Raw genomic sequence first — 25,363 nt, forward strand, 5'->3', positions numbered from 1 at the left:
GTGAATGTCAAAGTGACGAGACCTGGGTGAGTGTTCAAAGCCACTCCTTTCTCTTCATCTCTTTGTAAACTAAATATTCACACATATTTCCAGATTCTGTGATTTCCATGTTTAAGGTACAAATATATTCACAATTCTCGCTCACAGATGACATTTTATCTCGTAACATTTCTTTATGGGCATAACAAACCCTCCTGATTTCTGAGAACATTTATCAGCGCCATTTTACACAGATAAAAAAAACAGCTTGTAATATCTCTCCATGTAAAGCTCACTCCCACAATTCTCAACTTCAGAAACAAAATTACTTTGTTTAAATACAGAAAACAGCTTGTTGGACCCTAGCAAACTTTGTTCTGACACCAGTAATAGTGATAATGTACATTATTTACAGTCTTTTGACGGACCAAAGATTTTAAAACTTCTTTTGCATCTCTTCAAAAGCTTACATTTACAACTGTACAGCTTTTTCAACCTTGAAACATGTCTCTTGTAAAACGGTCAAGACAGACAAACACGGATCTCCCTCACACGCAGTAAGACGGAGATCAAACTCACATACAGAGAAAGAAAACTTAGCTGCTATCTTCCAGCCTACTGCTGTGGAACTACAAGTCCCAGCATTAGACTAAATAAACATTAGCTTCAACATGTTACTATCAATCAGCACTCCGGACATATTTTTTTCTCTTGAAATATTGAAGCAATGTTACATACATTGTCAGATAACAAAAAAACAGCGTGCTTCTTATCTCAACACACTGAAATCTTTTACACAGAATAAGGGAGGGGCACATCTCACTCTTTAAGCTGCGCAACATCAAACATACATTTTTAGTACACAACCTACTTGATTCATTGTTTTAATCATTATATCATTTAGCTTGTGATACATTGTTCAAGATAACCTTCTCTTAATAACTGCTTGTGATGTCCTTTAATAAATTTTTTCCATTTGTCTGCTTTTAGCGTCCCCTGTTTAGGAAATCCTGCCGCCTTAAAAACTTTTTCCATGCCTGTAGTGAGGGAGCTACCCCCATGCCTGTATGCATATTCCCAGAGGGTATACCCCCAATAATTTTCTGAATCCTCATCGGTCCTAGACTCTTTATTTCCCACGTCTGGGTACACCTTATGTCTTTACTCTTAGCGGACCGTCAGATAATTATATCTTTATCTTTATTGTTTATATTAAGGCAGGATTGCCAGGGGGACAACAAATCTGTAGGGTTTAATCCCCTTCTTATGTTGCAGACTACTTTTATGCAAAGTATAAGAAATAATATTGCTATTACACAGCTAAGTATTATTATTCCTTCTGGGCAATCTAGAGATATCCACCTTGTATTTTCTGTACACATTCTTTTAACAACCTTCTATATGGCATGCTCATAACCCTTGGGTCATACTTGACCTATGTCAGAATAATGTGGCTGATGTTGGCTATTTATCAACTTATACTGTTTGTCCTCTAGTCCCAGGAACAAAATCGTGGAATTTGTGGTACAGGGTAAAATATCACACAGTATCCAATCTTCCCCTACTTTTGCCAGGACTACACTACATACATATTTCCTTCCTGACATGCCACTGAAAACGTACTGAAAAAAAAAACTTTTCTAAAAACACTCTCTTTTGTTAGTTATACAATACATACATACATGTAATACATATACTTAAATAACCACAAAGGGGTTATGTGCTGTGCTCTGTCAATTTTGAGTTCAGTGGTGCTGCTGGGTCCTGTGCTGTGTCCTGTTCAGTCCAGTGGTGCTGTGTCCTGTGCTCTGTGCTTCTAAGGGCATAGTTATTTCCCCATTATTCCCAAGTGTTTAAAAAATATAAAAAAAGTTATAAAAAAAATACAAAAAAATAATTAAAAAAAAAATTAATTACAACAAAATTTGCAAAACCAATCCTGCAGTATAAGCACATTGGTACTGCAATATTACCAAGTTCACTGATTCAGCAGTATAAGTCCAGTGGTACTGCTATTACAAAGTTCACTGATTCAGCAGTATACGTCCAGTGGTACTGCTATTACAAAGTTCACTTATTCAGCAGTGTATAAGTCCAGTGGTACTACTATTACAAAGTTCACTGATTCAGCAGTATAAGTCCAGTGCTACTCTCCTGTGCCGCATATAATTTTTAAAGGCTTTGCCGAGTGTGTGTGGCTTAGGGGTACGCTCTCTTGTGCTACATATAATGGAAAACCAAAATTTGGTGGATAAAGTAGGGAAAGATCAAGACCCACTTCCTACTAATGCTGAAGCTGCTGCCACTAGTCATGACATAGACGATGAAATGCCATCAACGTCGTCTGGCAAGCCCGATGCCCAATCTCCTAGTACAGGGCATGTAAAATCCAAAAAGCCCAAGTTCTCCAAAAATAGCAAAAAGAGAAACATAAAATCAGCTGAGGAGAAACGTAAAGTTGGCAATATGCCATTTACGACACGTAGTGGCAAGGAACGGCTTAGGCCCTGGCCTGTGTTCATGACTAGTGGTCCAGCTTCACCCAAAGATCTAAGCCCTCCTCCTCCCCCCCCTACAAAAAATTTAAGAGAGTTATGCTGTCAGCAACAACAACAAAACAGCAAAGAACTCTGCCTTCTAAACAGATGACATCACAAATCCCCAAGGCGAGTCCAAGGGTGTTGTTGGTTGTGAACCCTGACCTTCCCATCACTGTACAGGAAGAGGTGACTCCATCCAGCATTTACAGCACGCCCTCTGCATATGCTGGAAGGATCACCCACAGTCCAGTTACAGATTTGGCTAATGAAGGTGTGAATGTTGTACACCGGGAGGAGGATATTGATGTAGCTGGCGCTGAGGAGGATGTTGATGATTATGATGCAGACAGATACCAAATTGCCTTTCTCAATTTCTATTTATATTCTAGATTATATAACGACTGAATAGTTTTCTGTTTTACTCCTAGTGGAGAGGGGATCTGATGCAGACAGATACCAAACTGCCTTTGTCCATTTCTTTGCATATTTGAATTTCTAGTTCTACCCTCTATGCAGGCTGCTTTATTTATACTCAACTACAAGTGTAGGGCGGGGGGGAGGGGGGCATAGATAGCCACCAAACTAACGTGGTCCATTTAATTTCACTTTCTAGCTCCACAGTCTGTGCAGCCTGCTTTTTTTATCTTCAAAGTATTTATATTTACAAGCCTTGCAATCTAAATTAACTAGAGGTAGTGACGTGGTAGAACTCCAAAAGGCAGTTTGGAAGCCCCTGTACAACTGGCTCTAAGTTTTAACTGAGTTGTCCCCCCTCCAGTGTGTACTCGGAAAGAGTTTTTAGTGCAGCGGGGAACCTGGTCAATGAGCGGCGTAGGAGGTTGCTTCCTCACAACGTTGAAAAAATTATGTTTATAAAAATGAATAATCAATTCCTCAATGAAGTACAGCACTGCCCTCCAGACAGTACAGAGGGACCTGTGGTTGTGGAGTCCAGCGGGGACGAATTGATAATGTGTGAGAAGGAGGAAGTACACACTGTAGGGGGAGAGGAATCAGAGGTTGAGGATGAGGACGACATCTTTCCTCAGTAGAGCCTGTTTAGTTTGTACAGGGAGAGATGAATTGTTTTATTGGTGTGGGGGCCCAAACAAACCAATCATTTCAGCCAAAGTTGTTTGGTAGGCCCTGTCGCTAAAATGATTGGTTTGTTAAAGTGTGCATGTCCTATTTCAACAACATAAGGGTGGGTGGGAGGGCCCAAGGACAATTCCTTCTTGGAACTTTTTTTTTTGCATTATATGACCAATCAACAGTCGTTTGCCATGTTCAAAAAGTAAAACCAAATTTAAACAAATTCAAGAAATTAAACCAAAAGTAAAATGCCCTGTCATAATTTAAAACAAGAGGGATTGACGTACTCTAGAACTACTGTATTGTTGTTTATATTTTATAAACACTACACTTGAAAGCTTGAGTCTTTCAATGAAAAAGTAACTCTCCATTGCACGAATATTTGCAACAGGGATAATTTTAGGGTAAAGAAAGTCAACAAATAACACTTCGACGCTGTCTGTCTTTATAAACACTACACTTGGAAGTTGGAGGAGGTATTGTGGCCCTGGCACCAAATTTACTACCGGGGCCACTCCACTGTGCAGTCCATATTTAGGTGTATCAGATATTAAACAACGGTGATAGTTGATGCCCAATTTTTAAATTATATTGTTGGCGCTGTAAAAAATTGTGTTCCGGGCACACCACACTATGCAGTCCATACCCTTTTTTGGTGGAAATCTGACCCGTGGAGGGTTTTTTAATTATATTGTGACCTCGGTACCAAATTGTGTACCGGGGCTACCACACTACGCAGTCAAGAAAGATAGATGCGTATCATAGATAAAGTACATTCAGTGTTGTGGGGCAAATTGAAAAATATTCAAAATGCACTGTCATTATAAAAAACAAGAGGTTTTGACACGCTGAAACTCCAACATGTATATGATGGAGAGGATGGAGGAGCAGCCGTATGTGCAGTGTAATGCAGACCTGTTGAAGGTTTTCTATATATTATATTGTGGTGGCCAGTTGCCAGTCATCTACGCAGTCCAGATACTATTTTTGGGTGTAATTCAGACCTGTTGAAGGTTTTCTATATATTTTTTATTGTGGTGCCCAGTGCCCACTACTCTACGCAGTCCAGATACTATTTTTGGGTGTAATTCAGACCTGTTGAAGGTTTTCTATATATTATATTGTGGTGGCCAGTGGCCAGTCCTCTACGCAGTCCAGATACTATTTTTGGGTGTAATTCAAACCTGTTGAAGGTTTTCTATATATTATATTGTGGTGGCCAGTGGCCAGTCCTCTACGCAGTCCAGATACTATTTTTGGGTGTAATTCAGACCTGTTGAAGGTTTTCTATATATTTTTTATTGTGGTGCCCAGTGCCCACTACTCTACGCAGTCCAGATACTATTTTTGGGTGTAATTCAGACCAGTTGATGGGTTTTTAATTATATTGTGGGGAACACTCGTCTACGCAGTCCAGAAAGATACCTCGTTGCAACGTTTTGTACTAAAAAAAAAAAAATATTGTGAGGTGTTAGGTGTTCAGAATAGCCTTTAAATTAGTGGAAATGATTGTTATTGAATGTTATTGAGGTTAATAATAGCTTAGGCGTGAAAATAAGCCCAAAAACTTGATTTTTACACTTTTTAGTTTTTTTTCAAAAAAAATCCGAATCCAAAACCTTAAATCCGAACCAAAACCTTTCGGCAGGTGTTTTGCAAAACAAATCCGAACCCAAAACATCGTGAAAATCCGGATTCAAAACACAAAACACGAGACCTCAAAAGTCGCCGGTGCACATCCCTAAATTGAATGAGTATCTCCAAAACATTCCACATCATAATTTGGGCTAACACATTTACAGTAAGCAAATGAAACATCTAAAAAATAATATAACAACTCCTTTCTAAGCATTGCTTAGAAGTGTTGCAAGGCAGCTCATGCAGGAAGCCATAATGCCCATCTTCTATGTTTCAAATATCAGATAGAAAGCCAACAAACTTTGGCCAATTTAAAGTAACAAAGTATTTGCCTGTGTTCTTTGTTCACACCTGTACTTTCAAGCATTCAAAACTACAATATGTTAACTGTAACACAAGTCCACAAATGACATAATAGGACCATAACTATATACTTACAAGCTGAAAAAAGGCTACAAGTCCATGTCAGTTTCCTTCTGGATGCAATGGACATTTGCAATCCACCGTGAATAATGATTATTTTCAGGTGAGCCAGGCATGTCTCAGCTAAGCCCTGTTCGTACACAAAGAAAAGCCTTTAGTTTTGCAATAAACACAGCAATCTCTACCAAACAATCAACATTATTGTTCAAACTCATAAGCTCCATAACTCCAGACACAGGCCTTCCAGCAGCATTTCTACTTTGCAGAAATCAAAGGTACACTTTTGATTCCCTCCCAAGTATCTGATCCCAATAGTTTGTGTGGACTGATAGATAGTACCCCAAGTGTGACAAACCATATTTGAATGTTTTTTTTACCTTGCAAATCAATGTTGAAGGTTAGGTGTCCAGGCTCCATATTTTCGTGAGGGATGGTGATCTGTTGAATAAACATGCACCATGGAAATTTGGCTATGCCACATAAGAGTTTAAATAATAGGTATAAGATTGAAATGCTTCACAACACCACACCCCTAAAAAAAAGGTTACAATTCAATAGTCAAATAAGACACATTAAAATGCTCATTAAATCTGCAAAAAAAATGCACTGTTATTGTGTAACATCAAACATCTTGAAAACATTTAAAGTGCCTATAACACAGTAACTTTAAATAACAATCAATACAAATAATGCGTGTAATTAGCAAAAATGTAATCATTTTTCTTTCGATTCATAGTAGTTTTGCATGCAAAAGCACTATCAACAAGTGTCACATTATCCATTTCACATTGTCAGTAATTCGAATGGTGGTTGTGGTGATTATAAAGAGAATTAACATCAATATTTATGCCAACCTTGAATGTTAGTGCTACAATAAAAATACAATTTTTCTTTATCATGCACGCTGCACTCCATTCCGGCAACTGTAATGAATGTGGAATGGAGTGTGCACTTCATTCCGGCAACTGTAATGAATAGGGAATGGAGTGTGCACTCCATTCCGGCAACTGTAATGAATGGGGAATGGAGTGTGCACTCCATTTTGGCAGCCGGAATGGATAGGGAGTGATAGTAAAAAATATATCTGCCTAGCATACCAAACTGCAGTGTAGAGGCCTATAAAAGCCAGGCCTCTTTACTGAAGAGCCAGCAAGCAGCATAGTGCGCTATATGAAGCTAATTAAATCCGGCGTTCCGACATTCCGGCAGTTCCAATTTTAACCCTAGGGGCCTAAATATCATTATACATGTTAGACCTGGCAGTGGCATTTAGTAGAAAGGTGTGTGTAAAGCAAAGAGGATTTTTTTTAAACACTATCACAGTAATGGAACATTGGAGACATATATATATATATATATATATATATATATATAATGGAACACGATATCAGATTGGCGCTTCACCCAATGTATGGATAATAAATACAATGATAATCAAAACGTGATAATAAACAAAGATATAAATAAACATAAAACATAAACAGAACACCTCCACAAATATGTGTGGCAGCCAAGTCTCCAATATCGGATGGTTAGACCGAAAAGAGGTATCAAAATGATAAGTTATGGAAGGACGGCGCCTTCAGGTGTAAAAACAGATAATTGTGTATATATAGTCAGTAAGCTCAGAGAGTCCAGAGAACATAAAATCCTGAGAAAATTAGTAATACAGGTAGATATCAGCATATAGCAGCATATATCAGCAAATCAGGTGAGACACTGTGCAGATTAATAGTGTAGTAGTGTGCGTACCAGAAATAAGTAAAATAACAGCTTATCTGTATATAGGCTCCTCAGTCATCCCAGGTGGTGATTTCCTTTGCTCGCAGAGACAAGATGCAAATATAGTATGTTCTATTAATAACTGCTGCATCACCGCTCAATAGTAGGAAAGATATAAGAAAGCCATATGGTGTAGTATTTTGCAAACAATTTATTCAGCAGAAAAAATATAAAATGCAAACTCACAATGAAGATAATAAATATAAGCTTATCTGTATAATATACAGGCGAGATCACTGGTAGTCATATCCCTGGATGTAGTTAAAGATGTCCCTCTATAGGCTCCATACAAAAGCTCAGGAAAGGGTGATATCTTAATTTGTTACTCCCAGGGTAGATCAGTGAAATAGGGTCTCAGATAGTACAGTTGTGGGCCTCAACGCGTTTCGTTCAGTTTGAACTTCAGGAATTAGGTGATATCAAAAACTATGCGCTTTATATAGGGGTGTGTAGCGCCATTTTGCGCTAAAATCGCGGGCAAATGACGTCACCGCGCATGCGCGGGAGCGCCGCCGGCCGCCATTTTTTTTAAAAAAAAATATTTTTTTCCCCTTCCTTTATTTAAAAATGACACCTCATGGTGTAATTAGTATATTAGTACATTCGTGATTGTGCAGTGGTGAAAGGGCTTTTTAGAGGATGCCCTAGAGGAACAGTGGGTGTTGTTAGGCTAAGAGAAAGTACATTTATAAGTATGGGCATGGATCTCCATAAAGGGAGATATGTGGTGGCCATTTTGTTTAAGGGAGAATTTCAATTTCAAAGTGTTTGTGGAAGTTATTAAGCACAACAAATGTATGGTACTATATAAAAGTAAAATTCATAAGGTTTGTGCCAGGGTAAATAAATATAAAGTGCATATATGTGGCGACTAGATAGTACTTAGGTAAGTATATTGGGGCATTTCATTTAGTGATAAGACCAAGGTGTTACTAAATTAATTAACTCCAGATATAGATAAAATACGTTTGTTTTCCACACACAACATAATGAATGGACTTCATGCATATTGAACAGATAAATGAATAGATACACTAATCTCTTAATACATATGAGTGCATGATTAAAACACAGATTGTGTATACATGTACATATCAATTAGATGCACATGAAGTATAAGATCCATTTATACCATAACAAATAAATATATAATTAAAAACGAAGGATAATAAGGTACACATATCAACAATGAACATATAAAAAATGAACATATCAAAAATGAACATGATATAACTAAGATGTGTAAAATGAAATAAAATAAATAAAATCTAGTAAAATAGTAACTAATCACTGGAATCTAAAGAAATGGGGCTATTTCATAATTGTCATTTAAGCCTTGTTGTGTCAGGGTCCCTAGTTCAAAAATCCAGAACATCTCTCTTTTTTTGAAAGTTTTTTATCTAGAGCTCCACCTCTTGGGCCTAGTGTAACATGTTCGATTGCTCTGACTTTGAGGTTACTTGGGTTGTAGTTATGTTTATGTAGGAAATGACGTGACACTGAGTGACTCTCTATTTTATTTTTGATATTTCTCACATGTTCTTGTATTCTTAATTTTAATGAACGTTTGGTTTTCCCACGTATTTGAGGCCACAAGTGCACTCAAGCAGATAGATCACTGAGGTGGTAAGGCAATTCTTAAAATATTTTGTCTGGTATTCTTTGCTGTTGTTGTGGTTACTGAAGGTTCTTTTTTGTGGGTTAGCAAATCTACAGATATTGAAATGACTGCATTTATAGAATCATTTTATGTCTGAGAGTGCATTAGTGACTGGTTTTTCATTAGTAAGCATACTCGGGGCTAAAATGTCTTTTAAATTTTTGTTTTTCTTGAAAATGACAACTGGTTTGTGCGGCAGTATATTGTTTAGTATTGGATCTTTTTTAAGAATATTCCAATGTTTATTGATGGTGGATCTAATTTTTGTCTCGCCACTGTTGTATTGAGTAATAAATGAAATCACATCTTTTTTATTCTTTTTTTCATGATATTTCAGTAGGTCCAGTCTATTAGTTGCTTTAGTTTTTTTCTATTGCTCCTTGTACCAAGTTATCCGGATAACCTCTCTTTTTAAATCTATCTGCATAAATTTCCAATTGTTCGAAACAGTTTTCCTCACTTCTACAATTTCTCTTTATTCTTTGAAATTGCGAGAAGGGGATGTATGTCTTCCATTTCTTTAAGTGACCACTCTTAAAATGTAAGTAGCTATTTGTGTCTACCGTTTTGATGAAGTTTTTGGTAGTGACTGTGTTACCTGTGTTCATCAAGATTAAGTCTAGGTACTCAATTTGTGAGGTATCAAGTTTAGCTGTGAAAGTGAGATTATATTCATTGGTATTCAGATAGGAAAGGAATTGATTCAGGCTATCCATATTACCGTTCCACACGAGTATGATGTCATCGATATATCTTTTAAAAAGGAGTATATTATCTGAGTATGAGATAGGGTCATATATGTATTGTTGTTTCCATCCTCCCATTACAAGGTTCGCAAAGCTGGGTGCGAAATCAGTACCCATAGCTGTCCCTACCATCTGAAGATAAAAACTGTCTAAAAATTTAAAATAATTATGTGTGAGGATGAATGTCATCAATTCACAAATAAAAATGTTATGCTCTGTGCGGAGATCAGGGTCTAAATTTTAATATTTTTTGCAGGTTTCTACACCTTTTTGATGTTGGATAGAGGTGTATAAGGATTGTACGTCTATTGTGACCCACGTGTATTCAGGTCTCCATTCAAAGGTTTTAAAAAATCTGTAGAACACTCGTTGTGTCTTTGAGATAGGATGTAAGTTTGTTTACATATTTATGTAGGAAAACATCCACATATTCTGATATATGGGACGTGAGAGAATCTATACCCGCTATGATGGGTCTGCCCGGAGGGTTTTCGAGATTTTTATGAATTTTCGGAAGAAAATAAAATATGGGTATAACTGGATTATTGATCATGAGATACTGGAATTCATCTTTGTCTAATAATTTATTGTAAAACCCTTTTAGTAAGACTTCTCTTAAAAGGGATACATATTCATCTGTTGGGTCGTGGTTGAGTAGTGTGTAAGATACTTTGTCATCAAGAAGTCTCTGTGCTTCCTTAATGTAGTTAGATCTATTCATAAGAACGATACCCCCTCCCTTGTCAGCATGTTTAATGACTACATTTTGATTGGCTTGTAAGGTTTTAAGGGCAATTTTTTCTTTTTGGGTTAAATTTTTCTGTGTTAGATCATTAAGTTGATGATTGCAAAGGTCTTGTATCAGTAGTTCCTGAAACACGTCTATATAGCTACTTTTAGATTCCAGGGGATAAAATTTTGAAACAGGTTTTAAATCAGATTTGGATCTATTATTAAAATTTGACATACATACACAAATATTTTTTTTTTGTTTTCCAAAAAAAAAAAAAATATATATATATATTGATATGTGTGCTTGTTTTGCATATTTGGTTGTGGTTTTTACACACAAAGTATGCTTCTCAAGGCTTTTAATAGTTGTTTGCGCTAGGTGTTTTGGATTTAAACATGACCCTGGCCTTCCTTAACTTTTGTCAAGGATTTGAGACAGAAGTGACGTCAGTTTCACATAACTGCACAGAGGGAATGCCTACTGTTCTCAAGTGGAAAAGCATAACGCCTACTTTACTCAAATGATGTCTCATCTCAGCCCAGTCCGCTCCTACTCTCCTCCCATTCCCACCCCTTTCTTCTCAAGTGGTCAGCCGCCATCTCAAATATATTTGCGTTGGACTTTGAGATTGAGTTCACTTTAAGTGCCGTATCTGCTGTGATTGCGTAGCGTATGTGGTGTTTTATGCAGCTCAAGTGTCGTTTCGCGCATGCGCAGAGTCGACTAGCAGATGCGTATGCGTTTGCGGACCTTGATGAATAACCTTGAGGTTATTGAATCAATGTATCCTGTCGTATTATATTGGGCATGATTACAACTATGACTACAGAGACACATTTTCTGATTCACACTGGATTTGACCTAGAAGCGGCATAATTTGAATCTACAGTCTTTATAAACAAAACCTTTTTATTATTGTTTATTATTTTTTTATATATTTTTTGGATCTATGACTACGAGCTTTCTATCAATCCGTACAAAGCAGTGTGATTATTGTAATCTATCTGTTACCTCAGTACTGAAGGTCTGTCTGTATATTGGGTCCACTTGATTTAAATGATTGATGGCTATATGTTTTATATATTTTTATTTCTGTATATTCCTTCAATTGCATCATCTGTAAATAAAATACTGTATCTTTTGAATTACCTATGTTTCCAATATTCTCAGTTGGTTCTTGACAGAGTCTCCAGTTATATTGATATAACACCAGTGATAGAGGTTTTTCGCAGAACAACCTGTTTTGTTTGTTTGGTTGATACACATATGTGCGATAGTGGTTTATATGCAATAAACCATGGGAGTGCAGCAGTGAAATACCGGGATATCCCTCTATTTTTATAATATACTAACAATATCTATAAATATACCTCATTTTCTGGTAAATTTAATCATTTATCTATATCTCTCCACCTACATAGTGTGGGATTGTTTGTCATACTAATTAAGCAGCTGTAGGAAGGAGCTAGCTATATGGAGAAAAACAGACTGATTGTTGCTGGCTGTGGACAGGGCCGGAGAGAGGGAAGGGCGGGTATTAATTACCTGGGCCTGGACACGCCAGGGGTCCCGGCCCGGGCACTCACTGCCAGCTTGAGAGAAGAAGAGATGAAAAGAGATGAAAGAAGCCAATACAAAGGTAAGTAAAGGAACGGAGGCAAAGGGAAGGAAAGCAGAAAGGCACAGAGTGATGAAGAAGGGGTGGAGCAGGATGGCACAGAGTTATAAAGGAGAGGGGGGCACCACGGCACAGAGTGATGAAGGGGGGAAGCAGCATAGCACAGTGTTGGAGGGGGGGAAGCAGCATGGCAAAGAGTAATGAAGGGGAGGGGCAGCAGCATGGCACAGCGATGAAGGAGGGGAAGCAGCATGACACAGAGTGATGAAGGGGGGCTAGCAGCATGGCTCAGAGTGATGAAGAATGGGGGGAAGCAGCATGGCACAGAATGATGAAGGAGAGGGGGGCAGCATGGCACAGAGTGATTAAGGAAAGGGGGGGAGCAGCATGGCACAGTGTGATAAAAGGGGGCCAGGTGAAGGGGGGAAAGCAGCATTGAGGGCACAGTGTGATCATAAGGGGGCACAGCGTGGTTGTGTTGAAGGGGCACAATATGATCATAAAGAGGCACAGCGTGGTGATGATGAAGAGACACATTAATGTGTGTGTGTGTGATGGCACAGAGGGCTCATGGTAGTGTGTGTATATGATGGCACAGGGGGCTTGTGGCAATGTAATGTGTGTGAGGTAGGTGGTGGCTAATTAATGGGTGCTATTTTGTTTGTGGGGTGATGGTGGGGCAATTTAATAATGGGGACTATTAATTTAAGATGGGGTGGTTTCTATATTAAATGCCACTATGAATTATTTAATTCAAGTGATGGTTGCTGGAAATAGGTATATTTATGAAATGTAAATACTATTAATTTATTGCTGGGGCTGTTTGGAGGGAGGAAAATAGGTTTATTTATTAAATGGGAAAACTATTATCCTAATGTTGGGGCTGGAGCAAGGCCTAATTATAAATCGCAGGTGTTATTGATTTAACACTGGGGCAGGTTGGAATTTTCTAAATGTACCCATTTTTTTTCAAAATAGGGCCCCCAACATTCCAGTACCCAGACAAGTCGCAAATAAAGGAACCTGTAGCTACAGGTGATGAAAGTGACAAGAACAGGTAGGAGAGAGCAGGACAGTCTGGGGAAATGTTCTGATTCTAGTAGAACAATCCCAATTTTTGGTGACTGTTTTACCCAATATAAGGTGCAGGTCAAGACTGTAAACTCTTTATGTACACTTTATATACACACTGCATTCTTTATATACTACACTATGATGCTAGATGTCCTGAAAGTCAGGAGTGCTGGGACATATGTCACACTCTGGCGAGCGAACACTGCACCCTTCTGCCAATGGTGTACACAACAATGCACGTTTTTTTTCTGTAGGAGGGTGGGCTAGCGCTTTTCACCTGATAGCAACGCCCCCAATGATGCATAGCCATGCCCCCAATTGTATGACCACACCTACTAAAAATATTTCCAATGCTCAACCAAGAAGTTGTTGTACCAGGGCCCTGAATTCCTCTTGACAGCCCTAGCAGTGGATGTTAGTTTGAGATATCGTTTTGGGTAAATAAGTCTGATGTTTATTCTTTATAAGGAAGACTCTATTAACTATTATTATACGGTGAATTATTATCAGGACTTTTTTCTTCCCCTTTTTGAAACACACAAGATTACGTTGAGTTATTGATAAGCGAATGCTATGGTTAACAAGTATTACATAAAGTTGCAGCTGTTACGATTTTGCTGCTAAATTTGGACTGTGTTTAGCAATTTTATTAGGGATGTATTCTGAGTCCAATTTGATTTTGGTCCAGGAGGACACTCCTGGTATCTTTCAATTTTTTGTTTTTTTATTATTCCTATTTGATGTATTAGTGTTAACATTTACTGTTATATTATCGTTATTTGTAGGTTTATTATTAAATTTAATATCATTTATCTTCTGCCTTCTTGGTTTATTTTTATTGTCTATGAATGTGTTTTTCATCTGTATAACATGCTGTATCGCAGAGTTGCCACATGAGGGCTCTTCTTATCTTTGCAATACTGGATCATCTAAGGCTGCACTCAATACTTACTGACCAAGGGCCTGATTCATTAAGGATCTTAACTTGAGAAACTTATTTCAGTCTCCTGGACAAAACTATGTTACAATGCAAGGGGTGCAAATTAGTATTCTGTTTTGCACATAAGTTAAATACTGACTGTTTTTTCATGTAGCACACAAATATCAACTTTAAATTTCAGTGTACAAATAAGCTATCAAGTATTTGCGTGCTACATGAAAAAACAGACAGTATTTAACTACTTATGTGCAAAACAGAAAACTAATTTGCACCCCTTGCATTGTAACATGGTTTTGTCCAGGAGACTGAAATAAGAACTTTCTCAAGTTAAGATCCTTAATGAATCAGGCCCCAAGTGAACATTTTCAGCAGGTGTAATACATTTAACAGAATGAATTTTTTTCTAAAGAAGTTTTTCACTTAAATTCTTATTTTGCCCTAATCTCCTCACCCCTTCTCTACAATTGTACCTCCTCTGAGACAATCCCATTTGATGTATTCTGCAGGGTCTATGGTACTCAAATATAGTCAGGTCGTATGCCAATCACCTTTGGCAGTGAATATGTCTCTCCTGTTGAACAGAACGAATGATGGAGTTCACAGGGGAGTTACACCACCAAAGTTAATATTGGGACGAAGAATTAGGGCACAATACGTTCTAACATGGAAAAACCACTTGCAGCTTCACTTCATAGTAACCCAGCGATTTCTATCCAGAAAATATTACAAGAGACTTTTTTTTTTCCTTTTTTTCAGTTCTATTTGCCATCTCACAGTTCACCAGATTTCTTCAGACTTCTATTTGAGCACTGAATATTTTATTCCCTTGTAATATGTCTTTCCCTGTTTCTTTACTCACCAACCTTTCTCTCCATGGGGCCTATTTATGTAGCACCACATATTATGAAATATACTTTCACATAGATGAGGATTGAAAGATATCTCATATTTATTAAACACAGGAACAGCTGCTTCGAAAAACGGCTGTTCCTGTGAAGTCTTACACTGTCCCTGTGAAGTCTTACACTTTTCACTTTTCACGGGCTCTTCACTTGCAGTCCTCTGCGATCCTCTGCGATGTGGTTTCCGGCTTGCTTTGAATTCCTGTGCGCATGCACCAACCGAAAAGCTCGGGCATGCGCCCAGAGATCTGGACTGCAATATGGTGGGTCATGTGATAGGGAGGGATCACATGATCCCTCCACACAAGCGCTGTCTAGCTCTGCTCTTCGGAGTGGAGCTGTCGGCAGTGAAACTTTTTAATTATGTTAATGTACGCCAGCTTGAACTGGCGTACATTTACATGATTGAAAAGTTAATTTTGTTCATTGTTAAATAACGTGACTGAGCACTCCCCATACACTGTTATGGGGAGTGCTCAGAAAACGATAAAAGATGCAAAGCAGATATCTGAGATATCTGCTGCGATGAATACATAGCAATTAGCGGTAACAGTTTTTGGGGATTTAACAGGGGGAAAGCTTTGATAAATATGTCTCTTCATTTTCACTATCCCTTTTCTTTTCTACTTTACTCTTCCAATATTTTTAAAACCTTACAGGACAACCGTTCTCTCACATAAAATTTGTGCAGGTGAGAGCCATTTATGTCATCCATATTGCAAACACCAGGAGATCCCCTACTATAATCCTCTCTCTGGATGCTGAAAAAGCATTTGATAGGATCTCCTGGGGTTTTATGAGAGCAGCTCTTGAGGCCTTTTGCTTCACTGGGGACTTTCTCACTGGCATCCTGGCATTGTACTCCTCACCCTCTGCCAAAGTCCTAATCAATGGTATACCCTCAAATTCGATATCCATTCAAAACGGAACAAGGCAGGGTTGCCCTCTCTCTCCCCTCATTTTCGCACTAGTGATCGAGCCTCTGGCATCTCAAATCCGATCTAATCCCAACATTTGGGGCGTACAGGTGGGGGACATTAACTCTAAAGTTTCGCTTTTTGCAGATGACGTATTACTTTCGCTTTCTCAGCCGGCCATTTCCCTCCCCAACCTCTTCAAAGTTCTCCAGGCCTATAGTATGATATCTAACTATGAAATAAATTACACAAAGTCAGAGGCCAAGCTGGTCCATGTCCCCCCCCCCCCCCCTTCCCCCCTGGGAGGCCGAGGTGCTGCGGTCCTCCTTCAAATTTAAATGGCAGACCATGAAAATAAAATACTTGCATCTCGATATGACCTCCTTTATCAGGAAAACTTCCCACCCCTACTTTCCAGAACACTATCTGATCTGGCTTCCTAGAACCGTCTCATTATCTCATGGCTGGGCAGGACCATAGCAGTCAAAATTAATATCATACCCAAATGGCTATATCTTCCAAACCCTACCAGTTGCTGTCCCCGCCACCCTCCTATCTAATATCCAAAAAGCTCTGACTAGTTTCATCTGGAATCATAGGCCCCCAAGGGTCTCGCTCAATGTTCTGAAAAAGCCCATCTCTGGTGGCGGCAGGGGACTACCTGATATCAAACTCTATTATCTGGCTTCCCATTTCTCCCAAATTGTTGCATCATTTGCCCCCTCAGGTTCCACCTTGTGGCTTGACCTAGAGGCGGCACATATAGCCCTCCCTGACTCCACCCTGCTATGGGGTCTACCCCCTATACACCGTCCCCCCCCTTCCAAATTACTCCCTACCACTAAAATTAACATCAAGGTTTGGGATTCTCACTCCTTTAAACTAAAACTCACATCTGCCCTTCCCCCCTGACTCCCATTTGGTTTAACCCTATATTCCCTCCTGGCCTCTCCAAGGTAAGACACCGCCTTTGGACTCAAGCTGACCTGAAATTCCCATCAGATTTCTCGAAACAAGGCCAATGGCTCACACTAGCAGAAATTCAACCTCGCCCCTCAGCTCGAATGCTTAACCCTTTCGAATTCTTTCAAATCACCAACTTTTTGCGATCCCTGCCTCCCTCCAGTCCCCACAATAATAATAATATTCACATTTAATAAGTAGACCTATTTCCCTCCAACCAGCCCCAACATTAAATTAACAGTATACCCATTTACTCAAAACATATTTCCCTCCCTCCAAACAGTCCCAGCAATAAATTAAATAGCATTAAAGTTGAATAAATATAGCCATTTTCCACAACCATCCCCGACAGCAAATAATTCATATTCACATTTAATAAATAGCCCCCCTCCCCAAAATCAGCTATATATTCAATTGATAGCCCTAAACCACCCCAGCATTAAATTAAATTAAAGGTTCCTTCACCTCACCTTAAATAATTAGCACCCACCTACACTCCACCATTAAATAGCCTACCTCCCACACTATATTAACATCCTCCTTTCCCTCACATATATTAAAATACTGCGCGTGCACACACACACACGCTATATTTAAAATACTGCGCGCGTGTGCACACACACACACGCACACTATATGAACATGGCCAAACACACACGCACACTATAGCAACATGGGGCCACACATGCACACAATTAGCCACACAATTAGCCACACACACTATTAGCCCCACAGCCACACTATTAGACACACAGTCACACTATTAGACACACAGTCACACTATTAGACACACTGTTACCCCCACAGACACACTGTTAGCCCGCCCCACTGTTAGCCACACTGTTTGTTTGCCCCACTGTTTGCCCCACTGTTTGCTTGCCCCACTGTTTGTTTGCCCCACTGTTTGTTAGCCACACTGTTACTTACACAAACAGGACACTTACCTTTTTACATCCAGCAGCAGCACTCTCCGCGCTGGTCAGCAAACGGAGAATCAGTGACTGCCGCCTATGCGAGTAATCACATGGGACAGCACCTGTCACGTGGTGCTGTCCCATGTGATTACTCGCATAGGTGGCAGTCACTGATTCTCCATCCGCCGAGCAGCGCGCAGAGTGCTGCTGCTCGGCAGTCATGCGGACCGGCCCATCTGGCCATCGGCCCTTCTGGCATTTGCCAGAAGCGCCAGATGGCCAGTCCGGCCCTGGGGATGGGGATGTTTTTCCCTCTCCTCTGGCAGCATTATGCTCTTTTTTTTGTGCCACAGCTGAACACTGCAGTCCAGCTACCTTGGGAATGATGCTGCAACCTGTAAGGTGCTGTCTGTACACAAGAAGTCACAGCCTGTGTTGGTAACTTTTTTTCCTGATGTCCAGACACACTTTCCAATTTTATATGGTCAATGCTGGAAATGTAGGTCATTTGAAAGGAGGAAAGATAACCAATGCTACCTTTATCTTTTTATTATGTTTTTTGTAAACTCCCTTATCCCGAATAAATAGGATATTTCTGGCTTTGAAGGGGAGAAGTATCTGAACGAAGAGCTTCCTGGTAGTGCGCACTGTCGATACATGAATGCACACGCCAGTTTTCAACTGACCACTGGGGTTTACCAATAACAAGCCAGTGGCAAGTAACATCGATATCATGTAGGTTGCACTCCAGGTGGACAGAGGAGGAGATGGAGGAGACAACAACAGTAAGGGCAGGGCCTGATCAACCACTAGGCTGACCAGGCTGCAGCCTGGGGCGCTGGGTCCCGGGGGGCGCTGCACTGTGGGTATTTTTATTTTTAAAAAAAAAAATTTTTTTTTTTTAAATTTTTTTTTTTTTTTTTTTTTCTTCATTCATTTTTTTTTCGGGGTGGGGGATGGGGGGGGGGGTCGCTGCTGGGGATCGCCGCGGGGGGGGGGGGTGGAGGGCTCGACGATCAAAAGCATTGGTGGTCAGTGGTTAGCAACACACAGCCAATCGCCAGGCTGCCTGTTGCTGTGCAGCAGACAGGAAGCAGGACGTCTTCACTTCCTATCTGCTGATCTGAGGAGAGGAGCGACGCTGGCACAACTACAGGTAAGTGAAGGGGGGGAACTGCCCTGCATATCTATAGGGAGGGGGGGGGAACTGCCCTGCATATCTATAGGGAGGGGGGGGGGGAACTGCCCTGCATATCTATAGGGAGGGGGGGGAACTGCCCTGCATATCTATAGGGAGGGGGGGGAACTGCCCTGCATATCTATAGGGAGGGGGGGGGGACTGCACTGCATATCTATAGGGAGGGGGGGGAACTGCCCTGCATATCTATAGGGGGGGGGGGAACTGCCCTGCATATCTATAGGGAGGGGGGGAACTGCCCTGCATATCTATAGGGAGGGGGGGGAACTGCCCTGCATATCTATAGGGAGGGGGGGGAACTGCCCTGCATATCTATAGGGAGGGGGGGGGGGAACTGCCCTGCATATCTATAGGGAGGGGGGGGGACTGCCCTGCATATCTATAGGGAGGAGGGGGAACTGCCCTGCACATCTATAGGGAGGGGGGGAACTGCCCTGCATATCTATAGGGAGGGGGAGAACTGCCCTGCATATCTATAGGGAGGGGGAACTGCCCTGCATATCTATAGGGAGGGGGGGAACTACCCTGCATATCTATAGGGAGGGGGGGAACTACCCTGCATATCTATAGGGAGGGAGAGGGGGGGACTGTCATGCATATGTATAGGGAGGGAGAGGGGGACTGTCATACAAATCTATAGGGTGGGGGGGGCTGCCATGAAAAATCTATAGGGAGGTAGAGAGGTTGATATGTATGAAGGAGGGCAGAGGAGGGGGGCTGATATATGTGACTGGGGGAGTTTTGATGTGACGGGGGGTGGATAGCTAGCTAGCAGAGTGGAGGTAAGGAAAATAGCTGCAAGGGGGATGGATGCAGGGTGGGAGGTAAAGAAAATGGCTGCAGCAGGGGTTAAGGAAAATGGCTGTGAGGGGGGGGTTGTGGTTAAGGAAAATGGCTGCAGGGGGTATTTAAAAAATAGAACGGCTTTGGGGGGCAGAATCTCATGATTGTGTGGTGGTCACATGGGTGGTCTCAGCAATCACTAGAATACTAAATATTAGTGAGATGGGGCTGGTAGAGGTTTGTATTTGATTGACAACAAATATTCAGATATTGCTTATATATGCCTGTCCAATGGGGTACTTTTAGCTGGCCATAATGGAGTGTTTTGTTTTAACTAAAGGGCCTAATCATTCAGGGTTTGCATTATAATACATTTTTGCATTTTCAAAAAAGGACGCCAACTTTCCAGAAGCCAGCGAGAGGATAACAAAGTTGCAAGAGAGAAGAGCAAGGACAGGTAAGAGACAATGGCACAATCTGTCTAAATTTGAATGCTGGAGAATACACCTGAACATTCATATTCAGGAGTGTTCCTATACACCTATATATTCGGAGGAGGGGGGGGGGGCGCTGCGGCCGTATTAGCCTAGGGCGGCCAGAACCCTTAATCAGGCCCTGAGTAAGGGAATGAATTATGGCATCATTACTGTATATTACTATGAAAGGGCATCTTACTGTGCACTACTGCTACTAATGGCTAGCACAGCAGCTTGTGACACACATTTAATTTTGTGCAAATTCACCTATTTCACAACTTGTGCATACAAAGATGAACACTGCTTTACACAACCATTTGCAGGATCGCTATCCCAGATGGGAATAAGCAGAGCCACAAAAGTGAAACTGATCCTTCAAGGTCCTGCCTAGAATCACATTTGCACAACTGCCTTAATTAAAAATTATGTTTAATTTTTCACCTAAAAAACTACCTATTGGAACACAATTCAAGTCTTAAATAAGAGGGCTCTTTATCTTGGAATTTTCAATACAAACATAAACCATGAGCAAACTATAAAATAGTTTGTTAGCAGCAGATAAGGCACTCAAAGGCAACTCAAACGCAAACTCCATCGCAAATACATTTGAGATGGTGTTGCAATGGTGCTTGACCACTTGCGTAGAAAGGGGTGGGAATGGGAGGAGAGTGGGCGCGGACTGGGCGGAGATGAGAGATCACTTGAGTAAAGTAGGCGTTATGGATTTTAACTTAAGCACAGTAGGAGTTCCCTCTCTGCGGTTAAGACAAACTGACGTCACTCATGCCTCAAATCCTTGAGAAAAGTTAAGGAAGCTCTGGGTTATGTTTACGTCCAAAACAGCTAGCGAAAACAACTAATAAACACCTTTAGAAGCATACTTTGCATATAAAAACCACAACCAAATATGCAAAACAAACATACATATCAATACAGACATTTTTTAATTTTTTATTTTTTTTTAAATTACATTTATTTGGATATATATATATCATCATCATCATCAACATTTATTTATATAGCGCCAGTAAATTCCGTAGCGCTTTACAATTGGGAACAAACATTGATAAGACAACTGAGTAATACATACAGACAGAGAGGTAAGAAAACCCTACTTGAAAGCTTACAATCTATGGAACAATGGGAGTTTTAAACACAGGGGCGTGTGCTATATATATATATATGTATATATATGCATATGCTATATATATGTACATATATATGTATATGTGCTATATATATATGTATCAAATGTTCCATTAGTGTGTTTGTGTAAAAAAAAGCCTCTTTTCCTTACAGACACCTTTCTAATAAATGCCACTGTCAACTGTAAGATGTTTAATAATATTTTGGGCCTTTGGGTTAAAATCGGAACTGCAGGAATGCCGGAATTAATTAGCTTCATATAGCGCACTATGCTGCTTGCTGGCTCTTCAGTAAAGAGGCCTGGCTTTTATAGGCCTCTACACTGCAGTTTGGTATGCTAGGCAGATATCTTCTCTACTATCACTCCCTCTCCATTCCGGCTGCCAGAATGGAGTGTAGACTGCATTTCACTCCCGGAATGGAGTGCACACTGCATGCTGAGTGCATTCCCCATTCATTCTGGCTGCCGGAATGGAGTGCACACTGCATTCCCCATTCATTCTGGCTGCGGGAATGGAGTGCACATTGCATTCCCCATTCATTCTGGCTGCAAGAATGGAGTGCACACTGCATTCCCCATTCATTCTGGCTGCCGGAATGGAGTGCACACTGCATTCCCCATTCATTCTGGCTGCGGGAATGGAGTGCTGATTGCATGGTAAAAACTTTGTCATAAATATTGATTTTAAATGTCTTCAGAATCACAACAACCACCATTATAATTACTCTCAATGTGAAATGGCTAATGTGACAGTTGTTGATGGTGCTTTTGCATTAGAAGCCACTATTAATAGAAATAATATAAAATTTTTGCAAATTACACGCATGATTTATGCGACTTTACCCAGAGCGTAATATGACCCCAGGGACACTTTTAACATCAACACAAATAGGGCAAGGATATTAATGATCCCTCAGAGACAAGAGCACTGGTGAGGAGTAGAACTCAGGCTTGCACGGTTGATTAGCTAACTGCTCCACCAATGTACAAGTGGTGAAAACAACATGTCAAGGAAATGTAATATAACTAAAAGCTGACCACCTACTTCTATCATAAGTTGTTTTTCTTAAAACTTTGTTAAAAAGGGCAATACTTAGAAATATTAAACACATTGAGATTTGGTACATGCAGAGTGAAAATGTCTGCATATTTAAATGTATCCATGTATATTAATACAAACCAAAAGTATAATAATATTGCTAGCACTTCAAATGATTGGTTTTTCTCAAAGGTTATTTTGGCCACTTAGATTTTTTCACTTTTGCCAGTAGAGATTTCCTATGTCTTTGCAATCCAAGTCATTTGGACCAACTGCTTTTCTCTGTTGTAGCTGACTACACAGTTCAACATGCCATATTACACACCAAAACATATACTTAAACACTCTTAGATAAGTGACAGAGTGGAAAACATACACTGAAACATGGAAATAGACAAAGTTAAGCCACGTACAGGCATCATTTGGGGTTCAAACTCATTACCTTGTCCTTGGTAGCTTATTTCTTTAACCACTAAGTTACACTTCAGATTGAAACACCCAAACCAAACTGCACATGAACTATTTGCACACAAAAATGTTCTTGAACATAATTAATTGAACACTTGAACATACCTTCTTAGTAACAGACAGAAAGGATCATGTTTGGTGGTTTCAAAATCAATAAAGCAATGTCTAGTCTAATGCATATCAGATAATTTTACTATAAGAAATAAACACAAGGTTGTTTTAATCAGTATAAAATGAAAGAGAGTTACTCATAACCACCATTGCATAGACCCAGCATCAGATCTCGTCAGCTGATACCTGGCCTATACACCTGAATATACTTAGCTCGGCGGTTCCCAAACTGTGCGCCGCGGCTCCCAGGGGTGCCGCAGGCCAGCCATAAAAAAACCAAACAGAAACACTTACCAATCCGCGCGGCGCCGGGACCCAGCATCCTCCTCTCTCACGCAGTGCTGCGTGTGCTGCGTAAGAGAGGAGGATGCTGGGTCCCGGCGCCGCGCGGATTGGTAAGTGTTTCTGTTTGTTTTTTTTATGGCTGGCGCGCGGCAGAGGGAGCAAAGTGAGAGAGGGCAAAGGAGAGTGACAGCAAGTGGACAGAGAAGAGTGACAGCAAGGGGACAGAGGAGAGTGACAGCAGGGGGACAGAGGAGAGTGACAGCAGGGGGACAGAGGAGAGTGACAGCAAGGGGACAGAGGAGAGTGACAGCAAGGGGACAGAGGAGAGTGACAGAGGAGAGTGACAGCAGGGGGACAGAGGAGAGTGACAGCAGGGGGACAGAGGAGAGTGACAGCGTGACAGGAGGGGGACAGAGGAGAGTGACAGCGTGACAGGAGGGGGACAGAGGGCAGAGGAGCTGGGACAGCGTGGCAGAGGAGCTGGGACAGCGTGACAGAGGGCAGAGGAGGGGGACAGCGTGGCAGAGGAGCTGGGACAGCGTGACAGAGGTCAGAGCAGGGGGACAGCATGAGAGGGCAGCGGAGGGGGGAAGAGGAGCTGGTACAGCGTGAGAGGGCAGAGGATCTGTGACAGAGGGCAGAGGAGGGGGACAGTGGGCAGAGGAGGAGGACAGCATGAGAGGGGCAGTGGAGGGGGACAGCGTGACAGGGCAGAGGAGGGGGGACAGCGTGAGAGAGGGCAGAGGGGGGACAGCGTGAGAGAGGGCAGAGGGGGGACAGCGTGAGAGAGGGCAGTGGAGGGGGACAGCGTGACAGGTGGGGGGACAGAGGGCAGAGGAGGGGGGAACAGCATGAGAGGGGGCAGCATGAGAGAGGGCAGAGTGTCCGGATGCAGTGGGGGCAGAGTGTCTGGATGCAGAGGGAGCATTTTTGCATACAACTAAATAAGAATTTCTGTCGTGACCTAAATACTTATTACAATTTTTTGACCCAACTACTTCTAAAACAGGACTGCTCGGTAATTATTTTGGAGGGGTGCCTTAAAAAAATTATGGAGACTCTAAGGGTGCCGCAAACTGCAAAAGTTTGGGAACCACTGACTTAGCTCATTACCAAACCACTATAAAATACATCCTCATGCAGACTTGAAGTCGATTAGATTGCTAAAGTTTGTGTGTTTTGCTGCTGGTGATTTCATTAGTCGCTTTTAATTTAATTCAAGTTAATGTGTTATAGGCACTTTAAATGTTTGTAAGATGTTTTATGTTACACAGTAACAGTGCATATCTTTTTTCAGATGTAATGTGCATTTTAAAGAGTGTTTATTTTGTCTATTTAATGTTAACCCCTCTTTTTTGGGTGTGGTGTTGTGAAGAGTTTCAATCTTATACCTATTTTAAATCTTATGTGGTTTTGTTAAATTGCCATGGTGCATGTTTATTCAACAGATCCCCAGGCCTCTGGAATTTTGGGAGTCGGGACAACTCACAATCAACATTGCTTTGCAAGGTAAAAAAAAGAAATCTAATATGGTTTGTCTCACTTGAGGTAATATCTGTCAGTTCACACAAACTATTGTATTGTGATTAATGTAAAACCTTTTCTTTTTTAAAAACAAATACAAATGTTTGGACCAGATACTTGGGAGGGATTCAAAAGTGTACCTTTGATTTCTGCTAAATAGACATGCTGTGTCTTGAGTGATTTTGGCCTAACTAAAGGCTTTCCTTTTATGTAGTAACAGGCCTTAGCTGGGACATGTCTGGCAAAGCTGAAATTAATCTTTAATCAAGGTGGATTGCAAATGTCCATTTCATCCAGAAGGAAGAACATGTTTAGCCTTTTCCAGTGTGTAAGTATATAGCTATGATCCTTTTTATGTCATTTGTTGACTTGTGTTCCACTTAAGATAACATATTGTAGTTTTTAATGCTT

The 25,363-nt window shown here is 40.7% G+C and overlaps 1 long non-coding RNA gene across 1 annotated transcript in view; it reads left to right on the top strand.

The window, feature by feature from the left end:
• LOC142107051 (uncharacterized) overlaps positions 1-25,363 on the top strand; it is a 41,701-nt gene continuing 16,338 nt past the window's right edge. Inside the window, exons 1-3 of the long non-coding RNA XR_012679857.1 lie at positions 1-26; positions 24,877-24,937; positions 25,167-25,280. This is a non-coding gene — a long non-coding RNA (uncharacterized LOC142107051). The remainder of the gene's footprint in view (positions 27-24,876; positions 24,938-25,166; positions 25,281-25,363) is intronic.

The sequence above is a fragment of the Mixophyes fleayi genome, chromosome 1 (assembly GCF_038048845.1).
Source record: "Mixophyes fleayi isolate aMixFle1 chromosome 1, aMixFle1.hap1, whole genome shotgun sequence".
In the NCBI taxonomy this organism is placed as follows: domain Eukaryota; kingdom Metazoa; phylum Chordata; class Amphibia; order Anura; family Limnodynastidae; genus Mixophyes; species Mixophyes fleayi.